General features: G+C 33.8%; 1 pseudogene; it reads left to right on the forward strand.

Moving 5' to 3' along the window:
* Window positions 1–10,612: 10,612 nt before the first annotated feature.
* Window positions 10,613–10,731, forward strand: LOC118601939 (annotated as a pseudogene).
* Window positions 10,732–11,119: the final 388 nt, after the last annotated feature.

An 11,119-nucleotide genomic window follows, 5' to 3' on the forward strand; every position in this document is an offset into this window, starting at 1 on the left:
CTTCTTTGGTGATTACCAAACAAGAGGGCTATATTTTACTTATTATTAAACATTGCTATTTTTAATTAATTTATTTTGATTCATTTCAAGTATACAGTACCTTGGTTAGACATCTATATAGTTCATAGAACGATTCCCCTAACTGCTCCCTCCCTCCCCTGACCCTCCACCTAGCCAACGTATTAATGCTAACTGCATTCCCTATGCCGTGCTCCCCATCCCCATGACCATCCATCAGCTACTAATTTGTATTTCTTAAACCCTTCACCCCATTTTCCCAGCCCCCCAACCCCCCTCTCCTCTGTCTGTCACCAAATTGTCCACTATATTTATAAATCTAAACATTGTTATTTTTTTCTGAAAGTTTTGTAAGACACACTTTTTTGTAATGTAAAAGTGAAGTAGAAACACAGAAGAAAAAAAAATTAAGGGGATAATTTTATAAATTATATAAATGTCTAACTAATGTACTGTATACTTGAAACTAATAAAATCAAATTTTAAAAAAAGAAAAAAGATTTTTAAATTATTGTGATTCTTCATGAAAACTACTTTCAGAATGTGCTTAGGATTAGTGTAGGTACAACTGAAGCTATAAGCCTCCTTAGTTTTGCCTGTTTATCTAAATTGACCAGACGTTGGTTAAACATGATTCAACAAGCATATATGCCCTAATGTCCTAGAAACATGGCCATTTTATTACTCCTCACCATTGTTTCAAAAACTGTAATTGCACTATAGCACCTCTCTCTGTACTTTCATCCCTTTCATTCTTGTTAGATGATTAATATCAAAATAGATATATGATAAAATTATAAAAAATAAACTTGCTTTGATGTTATTTGTATTCTTATCATTCATTCTTGGTTTTTTATTATCTCAATTCCACCAGAACCTGACATTGTTCTAAATAAACAGAAGTTTTTGAGGACATTTTTATGGAGAATTGGGAGAACTGAGCAGTCTGCCCTCTTCCAGCTTCTGTCCCACCAGGTCAATTCCAACTTTTTGCCTCTGAGAAACATCTGAATACAGCAGAGTAGCACCTTAGGATACCTACTTACCCAGAGATGTCACTCATCTTTTCTCAGTTTTCACTTGGTAATAAATGAGCATAAGTTTTTTTTTAAATAATTTTTGGTATTATTTGGAGTGTATGGAGGGAAAAAAGATAATTAGTTATTGTTGTTAAAGCACTTCATCATGTGAAATGAAACAGAAGTAATTTGACTATCCAAATTTCAAACAGTTGCATTAATAATAATTAAATTGTTAATTATTGAGTACTTTCTATGCTAGGCACTGTGCTAGGGTGCTTTACATACATTATCCTATTTAATCCTCACAGTAACACTATAATGTAGATAGGAAATGCTCCCATTTCAGTCAAGAAACTGAAAAGTCAGGTTAAGTTACCCAAACTCACATAGCTAATTAACAGAACCAAAGTTTGAAAGCAGGTCTTTTGAATTCCAAACCCAGGATCCTAAACATTCTATTTACAATCAAAACTAGCACAGTGAAGGCATATGGCTTTCCTTTGACCTTAAAAAAAAAAAAGACAGACTGGGTTCCTTTCACCATTCGCACTTTGCTTGCCTATGCACAAAACTTGACTCTTGGTTAGTAATCAGTCAGCTCAAACAGAGTAATCACCTGCTGACCAATCTGTTTGTAACTGGTCAATTCGGTGGAAGCAATCAAGCTGACACAGTTTTTAATAGCTGCCTCAGGAAGATGGTCCCTTCAGTTTGGGTTTGATACTCAGAATTGGGAGAACTTAGATTGCCAGTGGTTTCAAGGAAAATATCTCAACTCTGAGAAAAAAATAAGTTGATTAAAAAAATTTTTTTAAATAAGTGAAGATCACACACTCTAAGTTTGTGTCTTTTTTCGCATGAACATTTTCTAATCGTTATTGTACATACATGTAAATGAACATAATGAATATATACAATGTATGTGTGTGTATGTACGCATACACACACAGATTACTAGCAGGTGAGCATAAATTAAACCAAGTGTGAATCCTGTTATTTTTTTAGTCTTTTCTTTCACACCTGGTAGATTTAAACCCCTACAGGTCATCTTGTCATAATACAATTTTAGTTCTGAAATAACAGAAGAGAAACAAACACGATCTATTATAACTCACTGCCAATGTTGCTAGATGACTACCAAAAAAATAGTGTCTCAGATAGAAATATCAATAACTTTAATGCATGCAATTTGTTAACAGGGAAGAAAACAAGCAAACTTGCTCTCCGCTGACTGTCACTAATATTTATTCGTCCAGTGACTGTTAATCAAACCAAGTTTACAGTCCCGTACAGCACCTGTCACAGGTGCTGATCATTAATCAGCTATTACAGCAGTTTATTCTGCTGCTGACAACTCGCAATTTTCCACTGATTCAGCTAGTTTGTCAGGTGGGAATTATGGCATAGCGCATGTGACAAAACACATCACCCTTTTTTTTTTTTTTTTTGCATTTTCAGGCTTCTCTCTCCTGCTTTCTCCCCCTTTTTAGACAAACAATATCTGGGAACTCAGAAGTAATAAGGCGGAATGCATAATTAATTACCCAGCTTGCTCTAATTAGGGATGAATAAGTTGTGTCCCTCTCATCATCACAAATGTGGTGATGGGTAATACCAGTTTATGCTGTATTAACTGCAAATATGCAATCCTTCTGAGAGCACTTTTGTTGATGAATTTGATGAATGTGACAATAATTAGCAGAGACAGATGAGAGCTAAATTACTACTGACAATGTAATGCTATCCTGCTCGAGGGCCTGGGAACGTGGCAGGATAACATGGCAGGGACCTGGGCCTCGTTTCTAATTAATAGTCTTTTTTTTTTTTTCTTTTTTCTTTCTTTTTTTTTCTTTTTTTTCTTTCTTTCTTTTTTATTTTCTTTTTCTTTTTATTTTTTTTTTTTTGCCAGTAGGAGGAAAAAGGAATAACGGTAATTGTTTTCGTCAAAGGCTGCAGGGAGTTATCAGGGTAATAAAGTTAATTAGCAGAACAAACATCCTTTCACTGCCTTACCAGTCTGAGGAAAAGAGGGTAATTCAAACTGCAGGAAGATATGACTAGATGGGATGATAAAAGAAATTTTACACAGGAGGCCAACAGAGAAGAATGATTTTCTTCCTTCATTTTTTTGGCTTGATGCATGGAAAGAATTAGACATTCTTTCAGTTCACAAAGTTGCTCATGTAAAGGACTTTATTGTTATGGTTTTTAGTTTGGGAAATAAACTTAGCTTAGATCAAACTCTACTGTTTACTTCTTTTCTAGGTAGTGATTGGTTTATTCATTTCATCTTTATTCATGTGACAATTTTACGTCTCAGGCATAGAAGTTCAAACATTGCCAAGCAGACTATTTAGCTGCATTTTGTCCCACAGAAATCCTTTGGGGCATGTAAGAAATTTTTAAGCGATTTCCACCAGGTAGTATTTGGTTATTCTCTTGTTTAAATTAAAATTAAAATGGGATTGTAAAAATACAGGCTATTTTATTCTGTTCTTGTTGTCTCAGAAAATCATCAATATTACAATATGGCAGCATTATTTTCATTTGCATTGCAACACTTTACATATATAAGTAACCAATCAAAAAGGTGAACAATTTAATGCATCTTAGTTTTACATTAGAATTTTATTCAGTTCATTCACATTGCTTGACACAAGTAGATACAACATAAAGAAAAAACATCTAGCAAACATTCTAAAGCTTTTGAAAATTCATTTTCTCCTTTTAAATATCATTATTGATTGGCCTCTTTTAAACATCAAACCCTTGAAACATTTAATACTAAGTAAATAACTCCAGGATGGGTGCCTGCTGCCTTCTAAAATATTATCCATAAGAAAGTGTCTATGAATTTTTATTCCTTTTAGGTATGCATTTCAAAAAACATTTTCTCTTATGCTTTTTAAAAGTCGTTAGGTATCCCACAAGTTCTACTTATGTACCATGTGAATAAAATGTACATACATTTGTTTGTCAGAAATAAATTAAACAGCCTCTGGTAATGACTCCGTTTGATTCTAGGTTAAAAACAGAAGGAGTAAGTAAGTGGTAAACCCTACTTCTGTATTTGACAGCATGGCTCCTACAAGAATAGACTTCCACCAGACATGGGGGAAAGGCCCTAACTCCTAATATCTACATTTTAAAAGTGCTATGCTTGTCCCCAAAGACAAGAGCAGTAAGAGAGTAGGGGACATAACATTGAACTAAGAATCAGAAAAATCTGAGGTTTTTACTGGCTCTGCTACTAACATCTGTGTAATAATGAGCATTTCCTGTCATGCCTCTCAGCCTCAGTTTGCTCATCTGTGCAGTTGGCTACCTTCCCTACCGACTTTATGATGTTGCTGTTGACACAAAAGGAATCATTTGTGTAACTTTGGAAACCATGAGATAATCTATGAATCTGTTAATATGTATAGCAGAGAAAAAATCTTGAGAAAATCCACCCTCTTTTTACTAGTCTTCTTATGTGTGATTAATCAGAAACAAGAGCCAAAAAACTTGACAAGAAGTTTTTATAAGGGACTGAAATCTAGCCTTATTTTGTGATTTAGCTTTACTTTGTAAATTCATCAAAGAAATTATAGTAAAAATACCCCCAAATTCATTTGGTCAAAGCTATCTACATTTTTAAGATTTTCTTAATCTCTTGTTAGGAGAGCCTATTAAGGTCAAGGCTGGAAGAAAACTAATTATTAGTTAATATAGCAATATCTGTTAAGCTTGTCGAGTGAACTTTGATTTGAAAACACCCAGGTTTCTCAGACAAATGTAGGCGCGCGCGCTCGTGCACACACACACACACGCACACACACACACACACACACACACACCCCAAATTTAGATTAATACACTTTGCCTTGTATCCTTAAGTTTTACCAAGTAATCAAACTATCTTTAAAAGAAAAATCTGGAAGTGAATGAAGTATTTGATATTACTTTCAACAAATTGTAACAGTTTTTATCAGCTACTATGTGAGGTAATAAATTAGAATGTTAAGTTCACTTAGAGAAGTGTCACAAAAATCCAAATATAAAATTGTTTTTGTTTTAAATAAATGGGAGCGGGCAACAGAGTATGTTTGTTCTCTTTGGCACCTACACTAAATTTACAGAATATTCTGGTATTTTTCCCTCTAGCCACTGCCTCTTTCATTGGACCACAAGGTATGTCCTTTTGAAAAAGTAGTGGAGTCCAGTCAATTTAACTTCATTGCTCTCCAAAAACTTTTGAAAATTATAAAACTTGCTATGGGATTCTGACATGTGAGAGGCCACTAGAAAAAGAAGTTGATATTCAGAACCTCATCAAGAGGTTCTCATCTTTGGATAGAGACCAACATAGTACTTTCAAGTACATAATAATTTCTAATATTAGCCTATTGGATGAGCTAAAAATTCAGTGAAAAAAGTTCTTAGAGATTCACCAGTCAGATACTGTAGGCACTGGCTGGCTGCATGTACTGTTAGTAGTATTATGAATATTTAGGATATTTAATTAATTCTTTTTATTTTTTAACTCTGAATTCCTTGGCCATTGTTTTGAAAAGTATTTTGACAAATTCTCAATTCTTAGGGGCTCTGCGGCATTTCTGGTTCTTACATAAGTACAGAAGAGTGTTTTGCTGATTAAATAAAAGACTAAAGAAAGGACTAAAAATAGCCATATGTTATTTTTTTCAGATTTTTAAAATTTTTTGTTAAATTTGTTGGGGTGACATTGGTTAATAAATTATATAGGTTTCAAGTGTACCGTTATATAATACATCACCTGTATATTGCATTGTGTGTTTACCACCCAAAGTCTAATCTCCTTCTGTCACCATGTATTTGACCCCTTTTCCCCATGTCTACCTCCCCCCATGACTTCCTTTCCCTCAGGTAACCACTATACTGTTCTCTGTGTATGAGTTTTTGTTTGTTTTCTTGTGTATTCATTTGTTGCTTTCAATTTTATATTTCACATATGAGTGAAATCATATTCTTGACTTTTTCCATTAGGTTTATTTCGCTTAGCATGATATTCTCGAGATCCATTCATGTTGTTGCAAATGGAAGTATTTCATCTTTTCTTATGGCTGAATAGTATTCCACTGTATATATGTACCACATCTTTATTCAGTCATCTCTCAAAGGGCACTTTGGTTGTATCCATCCATGTCCTGGCCACTATGAATAATGCTGCAATGAATATAGGGGTACACGCATCTTTACTGATAAATGTTTTCAAATTTTTCTGGTAGATACCCAGAAAAGGAATTGCTGGGTCATATGGTAACTCTATTCTGTTTTTCCATAGTGGTTGTACCAATTTACAGTCCCACCAGCAGTGTATGAAAATTCCTTTATCAGATTTTGAATTACAAAATTATTTAAATGTCTGTAATCGAGGTGCTACATTACTATGTAATCAAATTACAGTACTGCTTAATGACATTAGGAAACTGCATGCAAAAAAATATTTGTACACAAGGTGGTGATGTTAGCAACCAACTACAGTAGTTTTATTCTGCTAAAAACCACAATAAATAACAACAGTAGTTTCCCTGAGTGATCTCCAAAAGGTATATCAGGTGTGCATATAATGATAGTGTGTAAGGGCACAGAGCACATGGAAAACCTGTTATCACACGTCCTTAAAGTAACTAGGAAAAAAAGAGAAAAAGGACAAATCACAGAAAAGATTTAGAAACCTCTAAAGAATAAAATTATATTTACATGTTGTAAGGATTTGAGTGTTCAGACTTTAATACCTATTTCTTTTGACACCCTTTAGACATTTAAGTCCAAAGATTAAATCTTAAATGTGAAACTGTTTCTATAGCTCCTGTAAAATAGTCCCACTTTCCAGAAAGATTTCTTCAGAAAGCCTTTGCCTCATGACCTTCTGCCTTTACAAACAGGTTTTCTTTTCCCAATCCTGACTACAATGTTGATCCGTGGTAATAAATGTCTTTCCCTCCATTCATGCCTCCTATATAGACATTCAAGTTTTTAGACTTATATTGGCATAATTCAGAACAATTAAAAAGTGAAGCTGATAATAATGTCACAAACGTTATTTTTAATGATAGTAGACTTGTTAACCTTATCATCAATACCAAGATAAAAATTAACTAATACTTGCTCACAAAAACCAGTTCATCCTTTTTATGTATTGGTACATTAACAATGACTTCTAAGACATAAGTAATTAATTTTATTATTAATCCCCAAAAACTAATTATTTATTATGGCAAAGTATATTTATTCTCAGATACTTAAAAAAAAGTAATGATGGTGTCAGCAGGGACACAGAACTTGTTAGTTACAAGGTAGAAAGCTGTATGTTATGAATCAAAAAAGTAGACAGACGTGTTTTCACTTTTAAGATTCTTCTCCCAAGATGAAAAGAGCAGCAATTGTTATTTGAAAGCTAGAAAGCAAAATATCTATTCTTGAATTATCTAAGGATGAGTCAGAAACTTACACCCAAAGAAAAGTAATAAATAATGACAACAGATGTTTGTAAACCTGTGCTCCCCTGCTCAGTGTTTCTACGTGTTGTTTTGCCTTGATGTGCTGTCAGCAGCCTCTCACCTGGGAGTAGTGATATCTTATCAAAGCCCAAACAGTTCCTCTTCACAACACACAGATAATAGTGCCTTTCAATTTATCATACTGGAAGTCTAAAAGAACCATGGGAACGATTGGTCAGGTGACAGCTTGATGGACAGTTTGACAGCCCTTAAAGCATCATGGGAAATGGTTGTCACCTGATTTTCAGAGTGACCGGGGAGATAACCTTCAGAATGATGAGGAAAACAAAAATCTGAATATTTGTATACGATCCAGTGGCAGCATCAGTGTTCACTTAAGTGATAATAGGTATGAATTTAGATGACTCAAAATGTTATTATCAAACCTGATGGTTTTCTCCAGAAGTGCCCTTCATCTCTTTAGATGCCTTTTACATTTTTATTTAAATGTCACTGAAAAGTATGTACATAATATAAGGCTTTTGATTTTAAAAAGACGCAGTAAAACATATTAGGTATTTAACCACATGCTAAATATATTAGCTGACCATTAACAGTCTCCATCTTTGAAATCTGCTTGGCTTTTGACAGACTCCTTATACACCTTATCTTACATGTAGTTTTCACATTACAGTTCTAATTAGAAAGGCTGTCATAAAGAATCATATGGATCAAATTTTACACTCTGGGCTAATCAGCCTAATGAAGATCGGTGTAAGCCTTGATGTGAGAAACAAATGAAGAGAAATCAGTTTGAAGATCTTTGGCACAAAAATGTTTGAATCTGTATTTACTCATTCATACAGCCACCAAACATGAATTGAGCACTTAACTACACACAAGGGTCTCTGCTACACATAGAAAGATGAGAAAGATAAAACCCCAACTTACAACTTGATTACAGTTTGTGAAGATGGAGTTTATACTAATAGAAGATGGAACACAAATCAAGAAATCAATGCAAACCCACTGCCTTCTAGTTGGTAAGGCTTACATGCAGTAGTTCACAAAGTTGTCTCCTGCATATTCTCATGTGTAGTGTATATGCAGTTTAAAATAGTTTTATGGTCTGATCCAAAGAAATTCTGCTTGAGAATTGGGATTCCAAAGGGGAAAAAAAAACACTCAATGTTTATACATTTATTGAGTGCCTCCCAAATTTAAAGAGTAATTCTGGAAACAGTAGGAAGATAAAAGAGACTTGAGATGCAATTGCCATAATTGAGGAGGACCTTAGACATCATAAACCTTCAATCTGAGACATTTTAGCTACTTTTTTTTTCAGCTCAAACACTCAATAACTTTTTATTTTCAAATAATATCTAACATACATTATTATTATTCGTTATTATATCATTATTCAAAATTCACCAATTGTTAACATTTTGCTACATTTGTTTTGTATCACTCCTGTTTTCTCTTTCACATCCTCCCTCTCTTCTTCCTCCTTCTCTTATTTAGCTGTCTATATAATATTTTTATATTTTTAAATAATTGTAATTGAATATGTTAGATTTTTGTCTGATTCATCTCTATACTTCACAAAACCTATCAACTGCCTTGTATATACTTAATAAATATGTATATGAATGAATGAATGATAAATAATATTCAACCTAAACCTAGTCTTTGATCTTTTAGATTTGTGTTTATACACAAATACAAAAGGCACTATATTATTTGTCTAAAACATAATATCTTACAAAATATGAATCTTCCTCTATTTGTGTCTGATCAATAAATGATTTAATGAAATAAAGAAACAATACAATAAAATGAAGAAATTGCAGCAGAAATGTCAAGCAACTTTCCAGAGGAAGCAAAAGATAAAAGTTTCAGGTGCTGCTGGCTCTTTGTCTTTCTCTGGGACAAATAGATGCTGGGCAAAAAGCAGAAATTTAAACAGAAACTGTCTTTTTGAAAAACATTCTGGCACCACTGTTGAAACCGGTACCATTTGGCTGCTTGACACTTTTGGGATAACATTGCATTCACAAATTTTGATGCTTTGGATTCACATTCCAACATGATTTTCCAAATCCCATTGTGCCAAAACCAGACAAGCCAGACAAATTGTGAGAGCACTGTCGGTGTTTTCCAGGGAACTGGAAAAAGCCAGTAAATAATCTAAATGACTGTGAACAACCAAATGTTCTCCATGTGATTCTTCACAGGAAGACACATTATTTGGAGTGTGTGTGTGTCTGGTGGGGAGGGATGAAGCTGAAGTTTGCAAATGCAAAACAAAACGCTTTTGAGTGCCATATGCAAATTGAAATCAAGACTGATAAAAACACATTTTCTAATTTCAAATTGGGAAGGCAAGATGTGGGGGGTGGTTTATAATAACTGATACAGGGACAAGGTCCAATGCTACAGAACAACTGAATTTGGAATCATTTCTGAATCAGAGCTGTAGTTAAAATGCTTTTCCTTTCCTTGTTGAAATAAATCCATGCAGCATCAGGTCATAACAGTTTCCAGATGTAGTCCCTCGCTCACCTGATATGAATTAAGTTTCATTGTTAACAACTAATGCAGTCCCTCAAGCTAACTAAATAAGCTAAGTAGAAAGCCAGAACCAAAGTCTTATAACATATTTTATAGTAATGCTATAATTTGTGGTCTGGAAACTTAAATGCTAGTGTTGAATTTCCAGTCAGACTTAAAATTTCTTTTCACAGAAAGAAATGTTCAGACTAAAAATTCCACACACACAAAAAATAATAATCTATTGTCAGAAAACCATTTTAAAAATATGACATGCCCTTTACCATTATAAATATTAACATATAAAATCAATTTGACTGTTATACAGCATTTTGAAGGTCACGACAGTCTTAAATAATTGTAGGTTATATTAGGTTATATGAATCATGGACTTTTTAAACACCATGCTTACTTGTTATAAAATTAGTGATTTTTTAGCTCAAAACATGTAAGTACCACTGTTTAGACTCCTCTGCTAAGGTACAACAGGCTCTGTGGTTTGAGACCCAAAGAGAATCTTGAATCCTATGGCCCAAATTAGAGTATAAGTTATTTCTGGTCTATGGTCATGTGACCCTGAACAAGCCTGATCCTATCTGGTCTTGGAAGCTAAGCAGGGTTGGGCCTGGTTAGTACTTGCATGGGAGACCATGTAGGAAGACTAGGTGCTGTAGGCATAAAAAATAAAAAAAATTAAGGGATTGTAAGCTGACAAGGTCCTTGCAATCTGTGAGGTCAACCAAGGGTTGCCTCGCCGAAAAAATATTAAAAAATTTTAAAAGTTATTTCTGTTACCTCTTTCTTCTTTTAAGGTACAATATACTTCCAATGTGGGAAAAACTGAATTCATTTTTTTCTTATTTTTCTGACTACATCTTTGCTGATTTGGTAAACCTTGGTATTCAAAATAACACAGAAAGTTTTCCTTTAGATGCCTTATGTATACTTTTTTTGTCATTTATTTTTAATGAAAAAATGTAGTTTGCACACTTAGAAAATAGGTTTAAGGTTTTAAAATCTCTTAAGCTTGTATATGTTCTGTACCTTTTGAGTAATCTGGAGACT

This window comes from Rousettus aegyptiacus, unplaced genomic scaffold (genome assembly GCF_014176215.1).
Source record: "Rousettus aegyptiacus isolate mRouAeg1 unplaced genomic scaffold, mRouAeg1.p scaffold_m13_p_4, whole genome shotgun sequence".
NCBI classification, from domain to species: domain Eukaryota; kingdom Metazoa; phylum Chordata; class Mammalia; order Chiroptera; family Pteropodidae; genus Rousettus; species Rousettus aegyptiacus.